General features: G+C 42.8%; 1 protein-coding gene across 2 annotated transcripts in view; it reads left to right on the forward strand.

Annotated features, from left to right (window-relative positions):
* The first annotated feature begins 8,484 nt into the window (after positions 1-8,484).
* The window catches only part of SHOC2 (SHOC2 leucine rich repeat scaffold protein), a 70,196-nt gene continuing 53,148 nt past the window's right edge, over positions 8,485-25,532 (forward strand). Inside the window, exon 1 of one of the 2 annotated variants that reach the window (XM_004579848.3) lies at positions 8,485-8,575. The gene's annotated coding sequence lies outside the window, so the exon portion shown is untranslated. Of the gene's footprint in view, positions 8,576-12,063; positions 12,267-25,532 lie in introns of those variants that run through there. The other variant, XM_058671393.1, reaches the window with a different exon arrangement.

Here is a 25,532-nt window from a genome sequence, read left to right on the forward strand (position 1 = left end):
GGTCCCAGAGGAATGTGAAAAGATGGTGGGTGGGAGAGCTGGTGATATGCAGGAAACAAGAGCACAGTCTAACAGTTAGGAGATGGGGCTGGAGTTAGAGTAACCACTTAGACGAGACATGATTTTGGTAAGCCGTAGGCTCTTTGAAACAGAACTTACTAATAGCATCAACTTGGTATGACTGGTGCACCGAAAGACGTAATTCACATACAGCCATACAATCTCCCTGACACATGAAAGCTCAGTGAAATGCTAGCAATTCCTACTGTACTGTATCACTTAGATGCTCTGAAAAAAAGTTATTGTGTGTATTAAGAGTTACAGGGACTGATGATAGAAACAGAATGAAGAACAACCTACAGGTAAGAATGAATACTTGAGACTTCTCTACTCATTCTCTGTCGTTCCAACTGTCATCAAGTCATTGTTTTTAAAAGATTTATTATTTGAAAGGCAAAGGGAGAAGAGAAAGAGAAGAGCCTTCCATTTGCTGGTTCACTCAGATGGCCACAATGGCAAGGCCAGCTTGAAGCCAGGAGCCTGGCAGTCCATCCAATTGTACAATGTGGGTGGCAGGGGCCCAAACGCTTGGGCCATTTTCATTTGCTCCTTTCCCAGGCACATTAGTAGGAAGCTGGATCTAAATTGGAGCAGTCCAGAATCAAACAGGTACTCATATGGGATGCTAGCAACGAGAGCAATGGCTTAAATTGGACCACAGTGCTGGCTCCAATTTTTACTTAATTTAAGAATTTTGCATTCCACTTGTCAATGCTTATTAGCATTCTGGAGGAAACCTCTTAGGAGGTAAAGCTGCTCTTTGTGGATTTTGTTTAACACATTACTCCTAAAAGAATATGCCACTGGACATTTACAGTCTTTAATTAAAGAAAAGCAAAAAGCTTAAGACCATTTAAACTGGCATCTTAAAATTTTGTCATGTTGTATCATATATTACATTGGCGTTTGTATCATGGTTGTTCGAGAATGTATTCATTAGGCCAAGATAGTGACTTCACTAGCTGGACAGCGGCTTTGCACTGCATGCTGGTTTTGCTGCGCTCCCTAGAAGATGCAGCTGTCACCAGACAAGGGGCAGAGAGAAAAGGAGACTCGCAGCAGCAGCAGCTTCAATGTAAAAACATACCAGGCATGCAAGGCTAAACCTTGACATCTAGAAACGTTCAGGACAGGACTCGGAGGTGTTTTTAAAACCATCTTCCTGGGAAACAGTGTGCCTCCCTGGGCATGATTTGATCTTGGCTAGGAGCCCGAGCCATTCCGTGGCTCAATGTAGTTATCCTTCGTAATACATGCTCAGTACCCCAACCTCTTAGTAGGTCTTCAAATTTTTTTCTTTCCATCAATTTATATGAATTTTTAAACCTAATTATATGAAATTCTACTTTTTAGAAAAATTTACTTATTTTGAAAGAGAAACGGAGAGAATGAATGAGCCATTTCATCTGCTGGTTCATTTCCCAGATGGCCACAACTGCTGGTGCTGGGTCAGACCTAATTCAGGAACAAAGACAGGGTGTAGAAACCTACATGGATGAGATGGGTCATCTTCTGTTTTTTTTTTTTTAAATATTTCTAAAATTTATTCTTATTGGAAAGTCAGATATACAGAGAGGAGGAAAGACAGAGAGGAAGATCTTCCATCTCCTGGTTCACCCCCTCAAATGGCCTCAATGGCTGGAGCTGAGCTGAGCTGATCCAAAGTTGGCAGCCAGGAGTTTCCTCTGGGTCTCCCACGTGGGTGCAGGGTCCCAAGGCTTTGGGCTGTCCTTCACTGCTTTCCCAGGCCATAGGTAGGGAGCTGGATGGGAAGCGGGAGCCTCTGGGTTTAGAACTGGCACCCACATGGGATGCCAGTGTGTGCAAGGTGAGGATTTTAGCCGCTAGGCTACGGACCGGTCCCCCTTCTGTCGCTTTTTCCCAGGTAGTAGCAGGATACTGCATTGGAAGTGGAGTGGCTGGGACGCCAACTAGCGCCCACATGAGATGCCAGCAATGCAGGTGGCAGTTGAACTCCGATGCCACACCCTGGACCCAAAGCACTATTTTTAAGGTTTGTAATGGAATGTCTCATTGTATTTTAGTGTCCCAAATGTTTTAAATGAGTCAGAGTAGTAAAATAGAGTATATATAAGTGAAACAAGTCTTGTGTTGAAGTTTTTAAATTCATTTTTTCTCAAAAATTTTATTTAAATTTATACTTTAAGACAGGGTTACACTCTGGCCACACTGCTAACTGGTGATGTGATCTGTTCAATGTAAAAAATCTGTATGTATGGGTCTGGCATGATGGCTCAATTGGCTAATCCTCCTATTTTAAGCACCAGGATGCCACATGGGTGCTGGCTTGTATCCTGGATGTTCCACTTCCTATCTAGCTTCCTGTTTGTGGCCTGGGAGACCAGTGGAGGATAGCCCAAAGCCTTGGGACCCTGCACCCATGTGGGAGACCAAGAAGAATTCTAGCTCTTGGCTTCAGGCAGGCTCAGCTTGGCCATTCTGGCCATTCAGGGAGTGAATAAGTGGATGGAAGATCTTTCTGTCTCTCCTCTCTGTAAATCTGCCTTTCCAATAAAAATAAATAAATCTTTAAAAAAAATTCTGCATACAATCTGTCTGGAATTGCAAAGGTCAACAGAAAAATTTCCTTACCACTACCAAAGGTCTTGTTCTAGATGACCATGAAGGTAGCTTGCAGCTCTACAATATTTGAGTCCTTATAAACACTGCAGTACCTCTAAGACAGCATGATATATTTAAGTGTTTTTCTTTAAAAATCTATTTTCCTGGGCCAGCTTTGTGGCACAGTGGGTTCAAGTGCTGGTTACTCCACTTCTGATCTAGCTCCCTGCTGATGTGCCTGGGAAGGCAGCAGACACTGCCCACCTACTTGGGTCCTGTTACCCAGGTGACAGATGTGGCAGACCCGGGTGGAGTGCCAGACTTCAGCTTCAGCTTGGCTCAGCCTGGCTGCTGTGGCTATTTAGAGAATCTCTCTGCTTCCTTCTCTCTAAGCTTTACCTTTCAAATAAATAATTTAAAAAATAATAAAGAAAACCTTTATCATAATATAAGTCAAGGTTAAGAAAGTGCTTTTAGGTTGCCAGCAAGGAATAAAAAAATCAGGACAATGGAAGCTTGTCCCGCTACATAAGCATCATTATTGAATTCTCCACCAAAGGACCAGCCATGTTTACATGGAGGAAAAACAGGGCTCAGAGCCTGCAGTTCTGGCCACAGTTAGGTGTTTTATTGGTTTGCTGGATTTTAAAAGTACTTTAATGAATGTTTAAAAACCCGGAGATCTCATGTGAGAACAAAATTTTTCTCTAGTTGGTAAACGTGGCAGTAGGAAGTCACGGTCACACATGGCACACTTGGCCAGGGCTGGAAGCGATGGCTCAGTCACGCTGAGCGCATGCTCTCTGGCTCCGGTTCCACCGCTCCCACTACTGCTAACTGCTTTCCCTAGATCTTACCTACCTAGCCAATACAGGCACTTGAGTAAAACACAAGTTCCCAAGATGCAGGGTGATGCCACGTTGTATCATTTTCTCCTTACTGCTCACTGAGAAACAACAATGCAATCTGGGGGTCACTGAAAGTGGCCCTAGCAGCACAGCATGGATTTATGTTCAGCACGGTAAAGGAATTTTTTGTGTGTGTGGATATGAAAATAGCTCCTTTAACGTAAATTCAATCTGCCTAGTGCACCTTATGAGTGGAGAGAAGCAGGCATGACAGCAAAAACACGTTTTTAGCTTTTGTCTTATCCCAGACTTTGGAGTTGCCTGACAGATGAAGTTTCAAAACCATGCCCTGACTGTAATCTAACAGGATAAAAGGTAAAAGACTGAGCCCAGGAAGAATGAGTTTCTGGGCCAACACAAAGGAGTAGAGCTCATTCTCGAGCAGCTGCCCATAGCGGCAGAGGGTTTCATTGGATTGATAATGTTCATTGGGAGAGGCCGAGTAGCAACATGTATCATATAGTTGGAAAGTCTAGTAGATTCTATGCTGCTGTGCTATCTGGCATCTGCTGCTAGAAAAATGTTGCAACATGCTCAATTTGGCTAATGAATTCCGACTCATGAGAATAAAATGTGCAGTGCCTAGCTTCCACAGTGTGCCTGGGCGTTTGCACGGGCTGTTCTTCAAGGAACTTGCACGATGCCCAGGGCCCTGCCCTACCCCACCATAGGCACTACCACCACGTTAGAAGAAAATGGCATGTTACTGATACGAAAAGGCCTTTTCCTAATGAGTTACCCTGTTTCAAAATTCAATATCAGACAGTGGACCTGAAACTGCTAGCTATTAGCCTTTTAGTACTTGAGATTATGTTTACTTGGCTAGATCAGTAATATGCAAAGAGAGAGAAAGAATCGCTTGGCATTTTACAGTGTTTCTCCAAGTCTGATCCTTAAATCACCTGCATCAAAATACGGTGGACTATTAAGGAAAAAAAACAAAACGAACCTAATTCCAGAGCCCTCCAGAAATCAGAATTGCTGAGGCTTAATTAACCCATATATTACACTAGATTCAATGCTAGAACCTCTCAACCACTCATTAAATTTTTAATGCCCCCTTTGTACTCCAACTGGACTGCTCTGTGAATTATTAACGGCCATCCACTGACCACATTTCCATGTGGGGGACACCAGGCTGAAACACTTCACACTGAGTTAACTGTGTTCAGCAATCCAGAGAGGTGTTCCAGCTTCACTGAATACGTAAGAGGATGAGGAGACTAAGTTCCCAGCCAGCAGCTGAGCCGGTTTCTGAAACAGGTCTTGTCCGGAAACCTGAGGGTTTGTTTAGTGTAGTATGTGCCTTCCTGGAATCCAGTCAATCTAAAACTCTTTTAAAGTCCTCTAAAATTTTCAACTACACAAATCAGTGACGAAGTACATTTTACATTTTAATATGACAGCTAAAAGCATTCTTTACCTAGGTAGGGGATTCTGGCTTCGCAGAAAATTTTCCCCTTTCACTTATCTTAAAATGATCAAATCCATGTTAAGAGGAGTACATGAGCTTGGCAGCTGGCAAACGCTCCTCTTGCGGTTATGGAGTAAATTCCATAAGCATTTCTCTATCCATTGGGCAGAAAGCGTTAATGTACTAAGGTATTAAATATTATCTAGATGTTGCAATTTTTAATAAGCTCTACTTAATTCTACGACAAAGCTATTGCAAGAACAACCAGGACCAATTAGGACTTGCAAGAAAAATTCAGGGAGAAAAATAACATTGCCTAAACTGGAATGTGCCCAAATGGCCGGCAGTTGCTTTGGTATTCGCTTTGATAGCATCAGGATTCGTCTGTATTTGAATTGCAGGGCCCACACATTGTTCAACAGTGTGTAGGGCACCAGGAGTTGAAACTCATGAAACTTTGCTGACATCAGTACACTCAGCGAAGGACTCCATGACATCAGCTCCAAGTATGAGCAAATTGGTAGCAACAGTCTATTGCAGGCAGCCTGTGTTGCCAGCCGAAGCACTCAACATACTCTACACACAAGGAGAGTAACTGCTAACCTCCTCTTCATAGGACACTGTAGAGGGCTGACCATGTCAGACGTGAGATGGATTGAAGCAGCACCTCATGGCAAGGGTACCTGTGTCTGCATCTGAGAAGAGTTCACCATGACTGACAAACCATGCTGGGGCCTGGGGTGGAGCTGTTAAACTTAATCTAATTAAGCCTCTTGGCTCATTTCTAGCTTGCAAGGAATAAGAAAAAGAGGCGTCCCTTATTTTTGAAGATGACTCATGACTTGAACTCTTCAAAACGACCACGGTACAGGATAAGAAAAAAAATAGGTGTTTTTGATAAGACTCAAAAGATACAATGACCAAATAAAATCCATCAATCTTAACTGGATCTTGATTTTGGGCTGGGCTGACGTAGGGAGGGGGAGGCATAATTTTGCCCATACCAGCCCTACTCAGTTCACCTCCTGTCCTAGCAGGAACAGTGGCTTTTCCTGACTGGCCTTCAACCCAATCTGGTTCTCACTGTTGGATGTTTCAACCCAGCCTGGGCCCTTCCATACCCACATACAGCTCACACATGGTTCAGTAAGGGCTGAGACCTAGCCTAGTCTGTCGCACATCTCCCTGGTCCTCCAGAGCACCAGATGGTGTTGGAGTCTGGCCCGGCTTGGTGCTTCCAGTCCCAGTCCACACTTGTGCCAAGTGAGATTACAATTTATCCTGATCAGAACGCAGCCCTAATTCCAGCCCATGCACTCCTTGGTGGGAAACTCAACCCAGCTAGGGTGTCCCCTTAGCTCTGGCAGGGGGAGGGGGGAGTATAAAAGATATTCTTGCATCATTTAGGAAGCTTTGCATATGGACAGTATTTTAATATATTACAGAATTACTCATTTCCTTGTAAGAATTTCCTGGTAATAACTGACAATGAAGAAATCTGTGAAAAGGCATGAGATAAATATGGCAAAATCTTAATTACTGGACACAGGTGAAGGGCATATGAAATTATATTAGCGGGCCCGGCAAAATGGCCTAGTGGCTAAAGTCCTCGCCTTGAAAGCCTTGAAAGCCCCGGGATCCCATATGGGCGCCGGTTCTAATCCTGGCAGCTCCACTTCCCATCCAGCTCCCTGCTTGTGGCCTGGGAAAGCAGTCGAGGACGGCCCAATGCATTGGGACCCTGTACCCGCGTGGGAGACCTGGAAGAGGTTCCTGGTTCCCGGCTTTGGATCGGCGCGTACCGGCCCATTGCGGCTCACTTGGGGAGTGAATCATCGGATGAAAGATCTTCCTCTCTGTCTCTCCTCCTCTCTGTAAATCTGACTTTGTAATAAAAATAAAATCTTTTTAAAAAAAGGAAATTATATTAGCTTTTCAGTGTATGAACATTTCCACAATAAAACATTTTGAGGGGAAATCATGTTTAAAAAACTTCATAGGAGAAACAAGAAAAAGTTGGGGTGCAGATTCCGAGCGGAATTTCTGATACGCTGAAGGTCCCTAAAACTTGGCTGGCAGTGTCTGGGGCGTCCAGGAGACACGCAACCTATTCAATCTTGCAGTAAGTATCAAAATAATACGCGTGTGCAGGGTACCAAGCATCCCATTCAGGAATAAACATGGTAGTTAAGTAAAAAAACAGAAGCCCCTCTCCAAAAGATTCCAAAACGCCAACCAACTGAACTAAGGCGAGACTAGGAACTGAACGCTTTGCTCCCGGTGAACTGGGATGGGTATACAATGATGCTGAATTTACCTGGAAGTTCTAGTCTTTCTCCTGCAGCCTCAGGCGTTCCAAGGTGACAAGAGTTCTCCACTCAAGCCTACAGAAAGAACTACACGCGAGACAAAGTGTGACAGGCTAGCGTATTTTTATGAATATTCACAAGCCTCGGGGCAACCCGCTCAGGATCGGGGCCGCTCGTCTGCTCTCAGGAGGGCGGCCAAGGCCGACACACAAAACTCCTGGGAGCAGAGGACAAAGAGGGGGCGTGCTAACAGAAGAGCCGGGCAGAGGACCGTCCAGCGAGGGCCCTCCGGGGCCGTCCGGGGGTGTGGTCGGCAGGCCAGGCTCCGTTCCGGGCCGGGGCGGCCGGTCGGGCAGAGGGAGGGCGGGTCGCCGCCTGCCCGGCCCGGAACGGAGCCTCCGCCCGGCGGAAGCGGCTGTACGCCGCGCAGCCTGCCCGCGCTCGCTTCCCCCGGGCGCCATCCGACCAGAGCCCGGCCCTGGGCTCCGAGGATGCCTCGCCGCACCTCGTAACCCGGCTCACGAACGGGCCTCTCCCAGGGTGCGGGCGGCGGCTGTCCCCACCCTCCTGCCATGACCTTATTCGGAAGTGCCCAATGCAACTTCCGGGCAAATCCTAAACTTACCCACTGAAATGAGAGGCCAGACGCGTCAGCAAGCCAGGGACCAGGAAACAGAGTCTTCAGTTTACAGTAGAAATTAACGTGCCCAACTCGAACTTTTTCGTCACCTGTGGACCACTCTATAGCTGCATCCCTCCCCGGACGTCTCGGTCGTTGCCCAGGGTAACAGCGAGACTAGGCGAAGGAGCTACGTCACGCCGGAGACCGCAAACCAGGAAACTCCTGGTGCCATCAGCAATGATGGCTGCCATAGCTTCAACACCAACTTCCGCGGTGGCGGAGGTGGGGGTGGGAGTTGCCACTCTACCCTCCCGGAGGCTTTCCTCTGTGGCTGGGCTAGCCAGCGGCGCCCTGTGGGCGGGAGACGGCGTCCAGAGCGCAGGGAAGGGAAGGGGCGGAGACAGGGAAGCTGGCGCCAAGACCTCGCTCGGATTGGACGGCTGCCCTGGCTCCGGCCCCGCCTCCCGTGCTCGCCCAGCGAGTGACGAGCCCGCGCCGGAGGGGCGAGGCGGGGCGGAGGAGGCGAGCGTGTGTGGAGGGGCGGCCGGGGCGGGGCGGGGCGAGTGGGGGAGGGGCGGGCGGGGGGCGGCGGTTGGGCAGCGTCGCTTGGGAGGAGGCGGAGGCGGAGGAGGAGGAAGGAGGGCGAGCGCCGAGGATGGCGGAGTCGGGGCTGCTGACGGTACGGCGGGGCGGCGGGTGTCTGTGGGCCGGGGCTTCCTGGAGGTCGGGCGGTCGGACTGGTTGTCGGGGGCGGGGGTGAGGTCTGTGTGTGTGTGTGTGTGTTGGGGGGCGCGCGCTGACAGGCTCGAGCCCGCGGGGCCGGGGCGAGGCCCGTGGGGCCGGGGCCCTGGGAGGCGCCGCCGCCGCCGCCGCTGCTTTCCTGGGTGCTGTCGCCGGCAGCGTCGGGCGCCGGGAGCGAGGCGGGCGGCGGGCTCTTGACAGCGGCCAGGGCCGGGCCTTGCGCGCCGGCGGCGGCGGCCGGGACAGCGGCGGGGCGAGGGCGAGGGCGCGGGCCGGCGGGCGGGCGCTGCTCTCGGCTCCCGGGGGCACCGGCTCCCGGCTTGGCTGGCGTCCGGGGAGGGGGGGGTCGGTGCCCGTTGGTGGGCCAGGGCCGGCGGCTGGTAATGATGATGGGGTGGGGGTATCTGCCCGCGCGCTCTCCGAAGCCCACTGCGCCCCGCCGCGCTCTCCTTCGCTTCCAGACCCTTGGGCGAAGAGTGGTGAAGCGGCTTTGGGCGTGTTGCCCGGTGAAACGAGTTGGAGCCACTCTGGACCGCCTTGTTGAGCTACCTGCTGGCACCCGAGCCGCCGGAGCCGTGGGGGTTAGAGGAAAAGTGTTGCAGCTTCCCCGCCCCCAGCACCCCACGCCCGAGGCGACCCCCCAGCCCCTCAGTATCCATTGTTTTGTCCCCTCCCCCCCCAGGCCTAGGTGGAAGAATAATGACTCCAGAGCATTAATTTGCCTGCCTGCCTGCCTGCCTGCCTCTCCCTCCCGGTGTCTCTCTCAAAGGGTTTTGTTGTGCAAGTGTGGATTTACAAACAGGTGGAACGAAGACGGATTGGAGAATTGGGAAGAAGATGCTCTGTGTGTGTGTGTGTTCGTGCACGCGTGTATGTTTAAGCTTTTAACTCTTAATATTTGGAGATTTTGTTTTCCTGTGTAGATAGAGATGTATATGTTCTTGCTTTGTGTCATAATGGGGGAGATGAAAATAAAAGAGGAAGCATTCTTTTGCAACCTGCCCAGAGAAATATTTTCAAAGTCCCTAGGGATGCTGAAGCAAAAATTAGGTTGCAGGTGTGGACCGTGGCTAGCGTGCCTCCTGCGTGCGGACGGCCTCCCAGCAGTGTCCAGGCTTCCACCTGTGTACTGTTGCGGATGCTCTGCTTCTCCAGTCTGGGACTACTGGAGCCAAGATTTCCTGAGAGGTTTGTCAGTATCCGACGGCCCGCCGGTGTAACGGAGGCTTTGTATCCAAATGTAGTATCAGCACCAGAAATTAGTTTTAATTTTAAAGGCCACGATGTAATGGTGTGCTGATCCTGCGGGGCCTCATCACTGCCTGCCAGGGCCCTGGCAGCTCTCGGTTACTTTGTGTTTCATTTGTTCGGTGAACTTTCCTTTATAACTTGAGTATATAAATTGCTGGCTTTTTTAATGACAGGGACAACAAATTTTTTTTTTAGGAAAATGTAAATAACTTCTTCACGTTTGGAATTTGGACTGAATATGATAGTTCTTTACTTGGATATAAATTATACAGTAACATATTTATCTGATTATGACTAAATTTTGAAAAAGAGACTATAGACCAAAATAAAGGCATTGTCTAAACTAACTTTGAAGCTCTTTAACAGAAAGCTCACATGTGCATCTGTGTTTTCCCTGGTGCTTATTCCAGTTTGGATTAAGCGGCTACATTAAATTGGTTTGTTTTCGGGTCGGGTCTCTCATTGTTATTTATAACAATAATTTCCAAGTTTTAAATGTTTCTTGTTACAAATTGTTATGGGTACAAGTTATTTTAAGAGACACTTAAATAGTTTGTATATAGGTTGGTTTTTGGATTTCTTTGGTTTTTAAGTTTAAAAATGTGACAGAAAAATGGCTTTTTTTTTTTTGGTATTTATAGCAAGTAAGGAACATCTGCTTGTGGACTACAAAGCAGTTGGAAATTTGAAACATTTCGTGTTTGAGTGGGAATATCACAATTATACATTCTTCTGATACTTGTGTTGCAGTTACACTTTAAAACCTAACCGTTTGTTCTGTGACTTACTTGGAGCAGGGAGGGATGACTTTTTGGCCCATGCTAGACAAAGAGGCCCAGGCCTGTGCAGGTTACTCCCAGGAAGGCGACTGCAGAACTGCTGGCACTTTTTTGGGGGGCAGATGGGGGCTTGTTTTACATAGGTGTTGGGGTGGGTGTGTGATGAAAATTGGAATTTTTTGCTATGCTTGTGGTTAAATTACAGTTGTTTTTGAAAATAAGCTGGATTATCAGTGTGTGATTCAATGTTTCTGGAAGTCTTGTGTTTAAACTGTAAATAAGCAATGTTTAGGTTTTTTTAAGAAACAATTTATAAAAACTTTTTGACTGTACATATTAGGATGGACATTTTTGGAGGGTGGTAGTTAAATGAACTTATTTTTAGAAGTGAGTATATCATTGTATCATTCATGTGTCTTGCATGTATGAAAAGGCATAAAATGTTTTCTCAACAGCAAAAATGACCCCCCCAAAAAATCACTAAGCGATAAAAAGGGACCAGCCAAAGAAATTAATTCATAAGTCTGTAAGTTTATCGCTTGGACTTAATGTAAAATCCTTATTTGTTTATTAAGTATCAAGAGAACAAATTTTGGTATACATAGTTTTAGATATTTATGTAACAACAATTTTTATACCAATACTAGTAGGATATTGGTAAGTATTTTGTTGTAGATAAATTAGAACTCGAGTATAATATAGTGGTAGTGTGATACAGTACTTTTATGTATTTTAGAGTGAGTACTAAAAATATTGATATTTTTGGTTATTGTTAGACTTACGTTTCATGCCTTATATATTATGTCTTAGATGTATAATTTAAGGCTAAATTTTTCAAAAAAAATATTTTTAAAGATTTATTTATTATTATTGGAAAGGCAGATGTACAGAGAGGAGGAGAGACAGAGAGGAAGATCTTCCGTCCGATGGTTCACTCCCCAAGTGAGTGCAATGGCTGGAGCTGAGCCAATCCGAAGCCAGGAGCCAGGAACTCTTCCAGGTCTCCCATGTGGGTTTTGGGCCGTCGTTGACCGCCTTCCCATGCCACAAGCGGGGAGCTGGATGGGAAGCGGTGTTGCTGGGATTAGAACCTGCGCCCATATGGGATCGTGGTGCGTTCAAAGCAAGGACCTTAACCACTACACTATTGTGCTGGGCCCTAAATTTTTCAATATTAGAATTGCTTAATCTTAATTTTGTTTTATTTGCCTGTTATACTGCATTAAAGTTGGTGCCTTATAGACTTAGGGAATAATAAGGTACAGTTAGGTTAGAGGGGAAGAGACACTCCAATTGGTTCATTCCCCAAATAGTCGAAAGGGTTTGGGTTGGCCAGACAACAGTCAGTGTCTTCCATTGGGTCTCCAGAGCCCAAGCACTAGAACACTCTTCCACTGCTTTCCCATGGAGCTGGTTCAGAAGGTGGGACTTAAAGTAGTACTCATATGGAATACAGTTTTGTAGGCTGCAACCTAACCTGCTGTGTTACAGTGTTGGCACCAAATTTTGTGTGCTTTTAGTTTTATTTCTGAGCTGACTTTTAACATCAGAAAAACTCTGAGTTGCAGATACTGGGTGGTGTGCTTGAACTTGAACTTGGTATGTTACAGAACATTCTGAGAATTGCTTGCTAATCAGTGCAGGTTGAAAGGATCCTCTATAAATGTGAGAAACTGTTTTGTGTTCCAGAATACATAATTGCATTATTTTAAAATAAATAAATGTTGATTCTGACGCTGTTTGGGGTTTCACCTGGTTCCTAGCTTTTTAGCGTGGCAGTTTTGTTTACCAAAATGCAAGCCAGTAAGAGCAATGTTGTTATTACAAAAGGCTGTGCAGCTTTGGAGATGCTTGGAACTGTGTGTGCTTCTTGAGAAAGTATGCAGTTCTCATGGTCAAAATTTAAAAGAAAACTTACTAGATTTCACATTTTTGTATTTCATTTCAATTTCCTTTATGATTGCAACTGATTGCAACATGTAGTTCATATTGTGTAAAGGTAAGGAAATAGACACACTGCTTGTAGGCAGGACGTTACAGATCTTTAATGAAGGTAAAATTGGTCCCTTTGTGAAATGAGCCTAAAATGCTTTCATAAGTGATTTTTAGCACTTGAAGACACTGTTGAAATATTATTTTCCCTCAAATTTTTAAACTCCTGTCATTTTAATTAAATAATTGCACAGCTGACAAAGGTAATTCTTTTTTCTTTTAACTTTTCTGGTCTCTTTCAGACAAAATCAAATTGGCTTGTTCTGAGAAAGACGATATTTAGAATCTGAAATTATTTTTATCAGTTAAATTCTGATTTCTTCAGTTTCCAGTTTTGTGTTATGACACTTTTTTTTTTTTACTAAAAGCAGACTTTCAAATAATCTTGAAATTCTGTTCAGCAAACTTTTCTTTTTGACTATGTATTGTTTCATATTTGCTAATGCAGAACTATTGGATGTCACATGTGTCCCAGGACCTAAGGTTATAGGGATACATATACTGTGTTTTTAGTTTTGCATAAATTTAGTTTGCTGCATGAATTGGACAAGTCAGTAGTTAATAATTGTTGCATATTATGACAAGTACTTTACCAGTAACATACACTGGCAGAGTCAGATGAATTAAGGCTCAGAAAACGTTTGTACTGGCAGTGCCTGCTGGAAGGAAGAACCTGAACTGACTATTGAGGATTGAACAGGATAGGTGCAGGGTAGAAACGCAAAGGTTAGAGAACACAGGCTGCATTTGGGGATGCAAGCCATCTTTGCATCCTTCCAGACATTGATAGTCGTCTTTGGGAAAGTCAGACTGTGTGGTCAGCAGGTATCCTGAGAGGTGGCTCTGCACATTCTGAATGATAAAAAAGTGTGGAAAGTTCTGTAAAGTTGACACTGGAGTTGTTTTCCATATGGTGTGATGTAGTATTTATTAAAGGGCATGTTGAGGCCCATTTTGATGTCTGCAAACTCCATTTCTCCCAAAGTGCTAAATCTTCCCATTTAAAAAAAAATTCATTTTAAACATTATCTTGGATAGCCTTTGTGAGTGTGTGTGTGGGGTGTTGGTTTTGATCTGTCTTGTAGTTGTTTTCATTATTGAAAATTTGGAAAAATTCTGTTAAACCTCGTGTCCTCTGCAGTCTCTGGTTAAGTTCCCCTGAGTAAAAGTTCCTCAGCACCTGTACTTCCTCTTTCGCAGCACATTTTGCAGTGATGTGTTTAGTGTTTTGTTTTGGCTTTTTTTTGCAGGACTGCAAGCTGCATGGATGGTGTTAAATATGACTGTTTTGCTTACTACTATGTTTTCAGTATTTAGTATCTACATCTTTTGCTTTCTAATAGAAAATTAGTTTTTAATTAGTAGCCTAGATCCCAAAACAGACAAACACCAAGATGGACAGGTATCATGACATTCTTCTTCCTAAGCACATATTTTGTGCCCTTAAAGCTTGTGGAGCTTATTCTGCTTTTATTACTCTCCTGTAATGTACAATTTAAGAAAAATTGTTAGCTGATTTTTTAAAGGACTGGAGTTACTCCTACAGGGCATAAGAGCAGAGGGAATAAAAAACAGCTAAAAAGCAGGTGGCAGCAACACAATTAGAAATAATCCATAGCAAGTTAATGTGATATGGATCCACAGAATTTTTCAGGATTTAGTTTATTTTCTAAAGAGTATAGCAGTGGAGCTGGTGTATTGGCGGGCTAATCCTCTACCATGTGACACTGGTATCCCATATGGACACTGGTTTGTGTCCTGGCTGCATCACTTCCATTCAGCTTTCTGTTTATGGCCTAGGAAAACACTTGAGGATGGCCTAAAGCCTTGGGACCCTTCGCCCATGTGGGGCACTCAGGAGAAGCTCCTGGCTTCAAACTGGCCCAGCTCTGGCTGTTGTAATGGTATATAGGCCATTTGTGGAGTGAAGCAGAGCAGGGAAGACTGTCCTCTTCTCCATGTAAAATCTGCTTTGCAATAAAAATAAGTAAATCTTAAAAAATAAAGCATGCCAGTATGATCTAGAACTATGAGGAAGAGGTGACTGTAGGCTAGTAAAACATGAGGTGACAGATGAAGACACACTGTGCTTCCTGTCGATGTGTATCCAAAATGATAAAATTTAAGCTTGATGTGTTAAACTTCTGTTACAGGAAAGATGGACTTAATGAGATGAACAAAGTAGGCACTGGAACTTACTTTCAAAATAAATTGACGCAAATAATTGTCTGATAGTTTTGAATCAAAACATTATAATATTATATTGTCTTGTAATTTATGTAAGTTATATACTTACCACGAGTTTGTTTACTTCATTATGAAATAGGTTTAATGGAGTAACTGAACTTTTTCTTGATCAGTTTTATATAAATGTATTACTTCTTGCAGTGATGTGATACAATAGCATAAACGTATCTGTAACTTTATTCTGTCAAAGAGAACAAGCTTTATTCTCTGGCCACCCTGATTGGGAAAGTTAGGTTGGAGATTACAATTACTCCCTTGTTAGAAGGACATGGTATCTAACATGTGGAATGACCTGAAATAGGTTATACAGAATTCAGAATTTCACTGGAGTTCTTAGGTCTGGTTCAGATAAATTGCAGTTTATCTTAGTCTTGTGCTGAAATGTAGCACTTGGAAGGGTTGGTGGAAGAGTTATTTTGTTGCTACAATGAAAGTTCGTTTAACTAATTGCGCTTCAAACTCAATGGCATGCTTATAAACTAGGCAACTTAAAATAGTGAGGCTTTGTGCTTTAATCTTGAAGACTTTATTTCTGCACTTTGGAAGTAGTGATTTGGAATTCTTAATACTAGAAATATGGCCTAGTTTTCAGAACACCCACTAAGCAACTGTGGGAACTCAGCATGCTAAATGGCTGGTAGCGCTACAGTATTTTTTAAATGTTTCCCACCTTCTGTTATGTAATGGCATATAGTAGTACACACAGAATGTGTCTGGGACGTAAACAAAGCATGGTGAAGCCCCCAAAGTATGTGAGATAGTGCCAGGCTTTGTGTGAACGCTAGGGACCTGAAAGTGATCCGGTACAATATGGTCAGTGGATGTTTGACATTAATCAGAGTGTACTGTTTTAGATTGTTTGTCATGAGAAGCAAGAATTTTTCTGTGGCTCCAGAAAAATATTTTCAGTGTTTTCAAAACATAATTTGAAAAATTTTGCTTAAGCAGTTTGATAACTCTGATCTAAATTTAGTTCTTTCTGATATGTAATTCTGTAGGATATATAATATATAATTCTATAATATTTTAAAATTTAAGTGAAAGTTGCTTTTATTTAAACGTTTTCATCAGTCTTATGCAACTGAAACATGGCATTGTGTCAGCCTATGAAAACCCAGTGCTAAAATTGGCTAGAAGCTAAGTATAAAAAATGAGATCTATTGTTCAGTTTATTTGCTGCTCAGAGAAATGTGGTTATAAAGGGATTTGACAAAATATGCTTTTAGCATCTTATTTTGTTAATTAAAGGGATCAAGTTGAGCCTGCACTAATTGCACACAAATGGATATTAGAATGAAATGATTTCACTTGATGATTTTTATGATATGAAAAATGAAGAACCTAATAGCTTTGCTTTTAAAGGCAGCCATACAACTCCTGTGAAGTTAGCTCGGTGAGTAATGCCTTAGTGGGTGACTAATTATTTGCATACAAAAATTATTTGACCTTTTCCTACTAGAACTCCATTATTCCTGACATTTTCATATATATTTATATGTTGTGATAATCAGTATAACAATATACTAATCCTATACCAAGATTTTGAGATTTTTTTTGTTTTGTTCCAGAAAGTTAAATTAACGTTTAAAATCATTTTAGTTTTGCTGTTATATTCAAAATCTTTGAAGATGGGCAATGCATTAATGATAAATCCATGAGGTTAAAATAATAGCTAATTATCACATCTTACTACTGATTATGATGTCATCCAGTTTTTTTTTTTAGTTTGAAAGGCAGAAAGATTGACGCTGTGTGTGTGTGTGTGTGAGAGAGAGAGAGAGAGAGAGAGAGAAAGAGAGCGAGAGAAAGAGACAGACAGACATACAGAGGAAGATGGGTAGTCTACCACCTGCTGGATCAAATGCCCTCATACCCAGTCAGCTGCAGCTGTAGCGGCTGATATCAAGAACCTGGAAGTCAGTCTAGGCTTCCTAAAAGGGCCACAGGGACCAAAGTACTTAAGCCGTCACTGGCTTCCTCCTAGAACAGTAGCTGAAAGCTGTAATTGAAAGCTGAGCCAGGACTCAAATCCAGGCGCTCCAGTGTGGTTGCTGGCATCCCATGGCATGTTTTTATTGCTGCAGGAAATATTTGCCCCGCTTCCAGTTTTTACAGCTGCAAATTGATGTTTGAATACTTCTAAGAGCAACTAAACATCACTATTGTTAATTTTTTGTGAAATCACTTTTGTCTGCAGACAACTGTGATTTTCAAATTTGTAGCATAAGATTTAAAAAAATATTTATTTTACTTGAAAGAGTTACAAAAGAATTACAAAGAGAGACACATTTTCTATCTCTGGTACACAGCCAGAGCTGGGTTGGTCCAAAGCTTGGATCTCCCACGTGGGCAAGGGTCCCCAAGGCTTTGGGCCTTCCTCTGCTGCTTTGCTGGGCCATTAGCAGGGAGCTGGATAAAAGGTAGAGCAGTTGACACTAGAACTACTGCTCACATGGGATGCAGTTAGCTAGGCTGCCGTATAGGCCCTCTGTAGTATAGAAATGTTTATTTTTGAACTTGTGTAACCTATGTGGGAATCATGTTTTTGTAATTTGTTTTAGTTTGCTCCAGGTTCTGTGACAAAATACCATCAGCATTGTGACTGAGGCAGAAATGCACTTACATTTCTTAGATTTTGGAAGCCTAGAAAGTCCAGAGTGAGGGTACAAGCTAATCTCTCTCTCCCTCTCTTTCTCTCTTTCTTTGGGGGGGGCGGGGTCTGCTTTCCTGCTGTATCCTTGCTTAGCAGAAACATTGGTCTCTTTTATTATAAGACTCCACCTCTTGGGACCTTTTCTAAATGTTTTTAACTCCCAAAGAACTTGCCTCCCTGTGCTAGTAGTCCAATGCTGGTTTTGACACAGTTCAGTTCATAGCAGCACTATAGACTCTAGCAGTAGTGCATACTACTTGGCAGTTACAAGGTTGTACATTATGTGTTCAATTTTAAAATAGCATTTTACTGCTTGTATGTATTAGAAAATAAAGGCAGGGGCCGCCTTTGCTTTTTGAAAGATTGATTTATTTGGAAGGCAGAAGTACAGAGATATTTCATCTGTGGTTCCATCCCCAAATGGCTGTGATGGCCAGAGCTTGGCCAGTCCAGATCTGGGAGCTAGGAGCTTCTCTCGAGTCTTCGGGACCCAGTCTTCCCCATACTTTCCCAGGTACACTAGCTGGGAGCTGATTTGGAAGCCAGATGTGATGCTGGCACTACAGGTGGCTGCTTTTTACTTACTTGAAAGGCGGAGTTATAAGGAAGGTGGGATAAAGAGGATGGGAGAGATCTCCCATTGACTGCCCAAATTGTTGCATGACAGACCACCCACACCTTTGATCTTGATATTTGTAGTACATTTTTTGACAGGGAGGTGGAGGTTGGGGGGATTGGGAACCTACTGGCCCACTCCCTAAATGCTTGTTAACAGCCTGGAGCTTAAAATTCCCCCTGGGTCTCCCCTGTGGGTGGTAGGAGCCAATTTCTTGGAATTGCAGTAACCAGTGCTGTGGTATAGGGTGCAGGTGTTCCCAGTATCTGTCCAGACAATTAGTTACATATGCATGGGAATCTCACAAAATATGACTCTCTAAGTGTTGCTGATTGCGGCATGTATAGCATCCTGAGCTACAGTGAAGAATAGGGACATGAAGTTTCCGGGGAAAAGGGAAAAAAACCAGTTATGAGAAAGTGAGAGGTGAAGTTGGTAAATGAACATGATCATGTTATGAAGATAAATGAGGTCTTATGTGACTACCAGATTTCCTTTATAGACATTAGTTTATCCTAGAAAAACAACTCTTCAGAGCTACTCCTTAGTATGCAGTCTCCCAGAACAACTAGTTGAAAAAGTATATTTGGAGGGGTTATATATTCTTATCCCCTGTTGTCATATTTTGAAGTGATGTGTCCTGAGTCTTAACAAGAATCAACTTCTTAGGGGCTGGTGTAGTGGGTGAAGCTGACTGTTGTCCTTTTGGGAGTCAAAGTGCAGATGAAGAGCTTGTTATTTGCCCTCCTTCTGGACCCCCTTCTACACTCTAACTTTGCCTTTCAAATAAATTAGTGTTAAGAAAAATACTTGGTGTGTTGTAGCTTTAATTTCAGGCTCCTATACTCTATCTCTACATTTTGTTGAGAATTTTGTGACTTATATATTAGGTGGGTTGAAGTATAATCTCAATTATGGCTTATACTGTGGGTTGGGAAAAGAGGAATTTACAGTGTTTTGCTGTAAACTCTTATTTTCCTGGGATCTAAATTTACATAAAGAATTTTTGCTGTTTCATAAGTAATGCAGATATCCTGGAAAAACTTCCATTAATTGACAATAGGAAATATTAGCCTTGGTGACAACTATCCCCATCTCAACCAAGTTCTCTGGAGTGCTTAAGGTATGTTCTTCATTTCTCTTAAACAGTAACATTCACTTTAGCATTTTAATTTTGAGTGGTTTCTTGGTCTTTGGGACAGTTTTTTAGTCTTAGTTTTGAAGATTTTTTCCTTTTTAAAGTACAAACTATAAAAAATTTAGCTTTGTATGATTTGAAGGGAAGAGAGCTGTTCTTGTTCTTTAAGATAATTTTTTTAAATGAGGGGCCTTTGTAAACAGTGGAGAATGTAATTGGAATCTTGTCATTTTTACGTGTTAATATCACGTCAATATATGATCTGAAGTTTAAGCAGGATGTAAGGAAAATGCATAATATAAGGCGTTGTTTTCTTTTGTGTTCAATCAATAAATGTTTATGGAGCGCTTACTGTATGTACATAAAGTCATAATTTACGTTAGGAAGTTTATTATGCTGTTAGAGTTCAAAAAGTGCATGGAAAATGTTGCATTTAAAAAATCCATTTGTGTTAGTTTTTTTTTTTTTCCCATAGTATGTAGTATTTTCCATGAACTTTTTGAAGAGACTTTGCAGAATAAAAGTTGTTTTACATGAGGAACATGTTGTTTTAATATGGCAGGGAAAGCAAAGTTAACAAGTATTTATTTCAATAAATGTAACTGCCATACCTGTTAAATACTGTTACACATATTTGTTACCTTGGTCATACCTCCAGTTAGGCTGCAGTTCCTTCTGGTGTGCCTAAGGCCGAGTGTTGGTGGGTAAGGTTGGGCTGGGACGTAGCATCCGTTGGTTTTAGTATGAGATGGGGCTGGGGACAGAATTGACCCAGCTGTAATGACAAGTGTGTGTGTAGGCTGACGTGGGTGATGGACCGAGTTGGACCTCACACTGGCTGTCACACACAGGAGTAGGATCTGGTGTCACCTCAATAGAGGTTTTTGGGGGGAATTCCAGCAACCAGACTGCTAGGTCAAAATTCCAACCATGAAGAAAATCACAGGATCTGTGGTCTGACTGGAGTGCACGTGTCTGAGCTGGGTCTCCTTGGTTGCTAAGCCAGTGCAGTGGATGACATGCGCAGATGCACATGGAGGATATGATAGAGCGATGAGGTCTGCAGAGGACATCTGGTACTGTGGCAGAGGATGGAGGGCAGAACAAATTGGACAGCTCTCCAGCCAAGTTTTGGCACCAAATATTTGGGCAGATGAAAGTTCCTTTTTTGGAGCAATGAGATTAACAGCATTTCAGAACTATTGAAGCCACTTAGGCAGTACCCTTGGAACATGCTCCACAGTGGGAACCCTAGAATGACACCGGGTGGCTGTCCCCCTTCCCTGGGTACTGGATGTGGCCCTCTCCCCTTCTCTGCTCCCTGCTCCCAGGTACAGGAAGAAGAAAAAATTGGAACCAATTGTCTCATCCACTTTGCCCTATTCCTTGACCCTCCCCACCTTATCAGTGGTCCACACGGGCATGCTCCCTTCTCAACTATGAGACATCATCAGAATTCAATTAAAAATGTATTTGGCTACAAGTGAAAAAGACAGAAAGGAATATAGAGCGAGAAGTGTTGTACGAAGTGGGAAGAAAAGAGGGAACTATACAGAAAGGCTTTTGAATGAGGAAACATTTCCTAGAAATCAGTGAAGAAATCTGAAGAATAAGTGGGAATTAGCTCATTGAAGAAATACAAATCTGTGTTTCTTGCAGAAGAAAATAGCTTGTTCAAAGTTCTGGACCCAAGATAGCCTGCGCTGTTAATCGGATGTGAGAGAAGTGTATGTGACAGGAATGCAAGGCGGGAAATACTCGAGATGGGGCAGAGGCAAGCAGCGGCCAGGTCTTAAGAGACCTGATAATTACTGCTAAGAAGTTTGAGTTTTATCCTGTGGTCTTCCTGTACATGTTCTAAACTGGGTAGTAACCTGGCTAGTTTTGAATATTTGAAAGATCACTCTAATTATGGTATAGTGATGGAGTCAAAAACAGGGTGAAGGAATGGATGTTGTGAAAACAGTTACGAAACTATTAGAGGAAAGACTGTTATGTTGATAGTGTCAGTGAAGGCATTGGAATCAGCAGTTTTTAGAGCTGAGTTGAGGGACTTGGTGATGGTTGCGGTGTGAGAATTACAGAAGCCCCCTGTTTCAGGTTTATTCCTGCCTAAGGTTTATGTCATCTTCTGATCCGTAGTCGGACGCATTATCCATTGCGCCACTGGCCCCGTCTTTTATATGCTTTTTTTTTTAAAGATTTATTTATTTTTATTACAAAGTCAGATATACAGAGAGGAGGAGAGACAGAGAAGAAGATCTTCCGTCCGATGATTCACTCCCCAAGTGAGCCGCAACAGCCGGTGCTGCGCCGATCTGAAACTGGGAACCTGGAACCTCTTCTGGGTCTCCCACATGGGTGCAGGGTCCCAAAGCTTTGGGCCGTCCTCGACTGCTTTCCCAGGCCACAAGCAGGGAGCTGGATGGGAAGTGGAGCTGCCGGGATTAGAACCGGCGCCCATATGGGATCCCGGGGCGTTCAAGGCGAGGACTTTAGCCACTAGGCTATGCCGCCGGGCCCTATATGTTATCTTAACAAGCGTTTCCTGATACCCTCAGCTTCTAAGGAGGCTCATGTGCGTTCCTGTTGTACTTTAACATGCATGCTACTGTTTTACCTGTTTTTCTGCATGGTTACAGTGAAGAATTATGCCTTACTGTGAAATGGCAGTGCTATATATTAAAAGGTGAAAGAATGAAAACATTGGTTTGCAAAGCTTTACAGAGTTGTAATGTTTTTACAAGTTCAAAATGAATTAGGTCATTCCATGTGCTTTTCAGTGTCACTTTTAGAAAGAGTTTGTATAATTCTTGCCCAAAGTACTGTATCTGTTAAGTTCTTTCTGGGCTGTAATAGACTAATTTAAATGAGATTTGGTTATATTGATCTCTTTCCTTCTATAAAGCACTCAGATTTTCTTCAGAAATGGTTTTATTTGGCTTTTTCCGTTGTTGCCTTTAAGAGTCAACTGAATTATCATTGTTAGAATTTTTTATTTTGAATTTTCAAATGAAAGTTGTTCCCACCTCTTTTTAGGAGTTACTGCTGATTGTATGAAGGACAAGATTGCTAATACTTGGTAGGTGTTCTTGTATATTTTTATAAGTATTTGTTGATTATGTGATTAAAAGAAACCTTCAGCAGAGAGGAAATACTTGACATGTTTATGTTATAAAAATGATTTATATGTGAGACCAGGTGTTAATATCTTTTATACAAATAATTCTGACTACCAGTGTATAACCAAATTTCCTAATAGAAAAGAGATCCTGGGCTTCAGTTTTTAAAGGAAACCTGACAGGTAACATAAGTGATCAACCATAGTTGGAGAAATATGTCAGGTGGTAGAATTGGAGACCACTTTGAGGGAACAGCTTCTAGTCAGTGCCAGTTGATTGTTTTCTTTAGAGAATATGGACCCAGTGAGGATTAGTTTTTGATTGGTCTAATGGAAAATAGATGTCTGAATTTAGTTTTTAAAGATTTGTTTATAAAAGGAAAGTCAGATTTTACAGCGAGAAGGTAAGACAAAGATCTTCCATCCACTGGTTCACTCCCCACGTGGCCACAGTGGTCAGAGCTGAGCCAATCTGAAGCCAGGAGCTTCTTTCCAGGTCTCCCACACAGGTGCAGGGTCCCGAGGCTATGGGCCATCCTCCACTGCTTTCTAGGCCACAAGCAAGGAGTTGGATGGGAAGTGGAGCATGCACGGTGAGGATTTAGCTACTAGGCTACTGCGCCAGACCCAGATGTCTGGATTTTTTACGTGAAGTTCTGTTGACGTCACAGCATGTTTTATATATAATGAAGATACGAGCTGCGTTTTTCCTGAATGTCAGAAATAGTGAAAGAATGAAAAGACTTTCGTTTAGTAATAGTTCTTTTTATTAAAATGATATCTTTTCCATGTATCAAATGATGAAAGTAGTTAATAACTCAAAAGCTTGGGAGGCTACAATTTGATAGAGGCTCTATAGAAGAAGGCAGTGTGGAGTTAAAGTTGAAATGTTTTTTATGTAATAGTTCTACTTTCAGAAATCTGCCTCTTGGAAATGTTAGATCCTTTGGGTGAAGGTTTTCACTCAGTGAAGCATTATTTTCTTGGTCAAAGGAATTTTTAAGAATGTAAATGAAAATGGCAAATTAAAGACGCCAACTGTCAGTTGAAATTAAATTATGAGGCAGCTTACCAGAGGTGATCAACAGTAAAATGATGACGTATATCTATGTTCCTCTGTGGATTGTTATTTACCACATATATGCAAATTTTATGGTTTGTGTAGGTAAATTCATAGTATATGTGTATACTGTCTTTTAGTATATGTGTGATAATCCACTGGAGGCTCTGCAGTTCGTGAGTGTGCCTGTACGTTATTTTCAGTGTTTTCGCTGTCTGTATTGGCACATACCTTTTGTATGGTTTTGTGGTGATGAGTCCTGATTTTTCTGTTTTATGTGGTGAAGCATTAAATGTCTGGCCTGTCATTAGAGTTCAGGGAATCTCACTTACTCGAAAGCCAGAAACAGAGAATGAGATGATCTGTCTGTATTGGCGTTGGTTGGCCAGATGAAGCCAGGTGTTGGGAGTGTCGTCTGAGTCTTCCACATTGGTGGCAGGGGCCCACACCCTTAGGCCCTCTTCTGCTTTTCCCAGGCCATTAGCGACGAGCTGCATTGGAAAAGGAGGAGCCAGGACGTGAACTCCAGTCCCCAAATGGGATGCCGGCATTGGCTTTACTTTGTACACCATAAAGCTGGCCCCTGTGGTACTCAGTTTAAAGACTTGGAAATGTAGTTTACTCTGTAAAACCTCTTATGCTTAGTTTCTCTTCCTTGTATGGGTTTTTCTATAGGTGTCTTATAGATGTAATATACATTTTATATATGTATGGGATAATTTTTATCAATGGTAGCATATCTGTGTTCTGTAGCCAAGTTCTTCTGTGTATACTGATATCTAACATTGAACTAGCACGTTAGAGAACGCACTGTGCTAGGTTCTGCTTTAACAAGCATTTTGCTGTTGATTATTAATCATAAGTACAACTTTGAGAAGTAAGTAGTATCATTCCCTCACTACAGAGAGAGACGAAGCACAGCTTTATGTAGCAGGCTAGTCAGTTGGGCAGCTAGCAGGTGAGCTCCAGCAGTATGCTCTAGAGAGGGCCACTGTGTGTGGAGATGTCCCAGGAGCTCCGGTAGAAGCCTCGCACATAGATAGGACTTTGGAACCCAATATTCTGTATTTTTCGCGTATGTACCTATGATAAAGTTAAACTTACAAATTAAGAACTTAATAGCCAGTAGTGAAATAGTGTAGTTATAACTGTATCAATACCCGCTGTCAGTCTGGTGACCTAGTTAGTTACTTAATGATTAATAGGTGGTTGACAACACAGTACGGATACTCTGGAAAAGGAATGATTCATAACGAAGGCAGAATGCAGTAGAATTGCATGAGATTTCATTGTGCTTTTCAGACAGTGCACAGTTTAAAACTTAAGAGTTGTTTGTATAATTTTCCATGTCATATTTTTAGGCTATGATTTGTTACAGGTAAGTGAAACTTTCACAGAAAGCAAAAGTTTGGATAAAGGGTACAGACTCGTTTATTTCATTCCAGTACGTAGTCGCCTCTCCATTCTCTATATGGTTTTGACAAGCTGCTAAATGTGTTCAGTGTTCCAAGCTTGTCCTTTTGCCATGGTTTCCTTTTGTATGGCCAGACTTCATCTGCTTGTGTTTTCTTCATGAGCAGCTCCTAGAAACTACATTCCTTGAGTTTTTGCATAGTTAATAGTAGTGAGGTTAGCTAGACTGGGCATACATTTTTGAATACCCTGTAGGTATTGTTCTTCTGATTCTTCACATTGATTACCGCTCCACCTCATGTTTAGGTAACAGTATTTTTGCCTAGACTTTTAAAGGAGTTCTTAAGTTTTTGAAATACTCATTTTAGTAGGGGTTAACATTAGTCTGCACTTGTTTTCTTAGAAAATGGTGACTTGTCAGTAATAACCAAATCAAATCTGTGCCAACCTCAAATGTTTCAAACAAGGGATTACTGGGTTTCCCCCTGTGGCTGTTTTGTACTTCAGAGAACTGAGCTATGATGATTTTGAGATTTAAAACTGCAGGCCAAATCTCTGGTTGAGATCTTTTACTGTCTTTCTTTTGCCATACTTGACATCCCTGTTTATCTACTATGACTAGACA

This window comes from Ochotona princeps, chromosome 13 (assembly GCF_030435755.1).
Source record: "Ochotona princeps isolate mOchPri1 chromosome 13, mOchPri1.hap1, whole genome shotgun sequence".
Lineage (NCBI taxonomy): Eukaryota > Metazoa > Chordata > Mammalia > Lagomorpha > Ochotonidae > Ochotona > Ochotona princeps.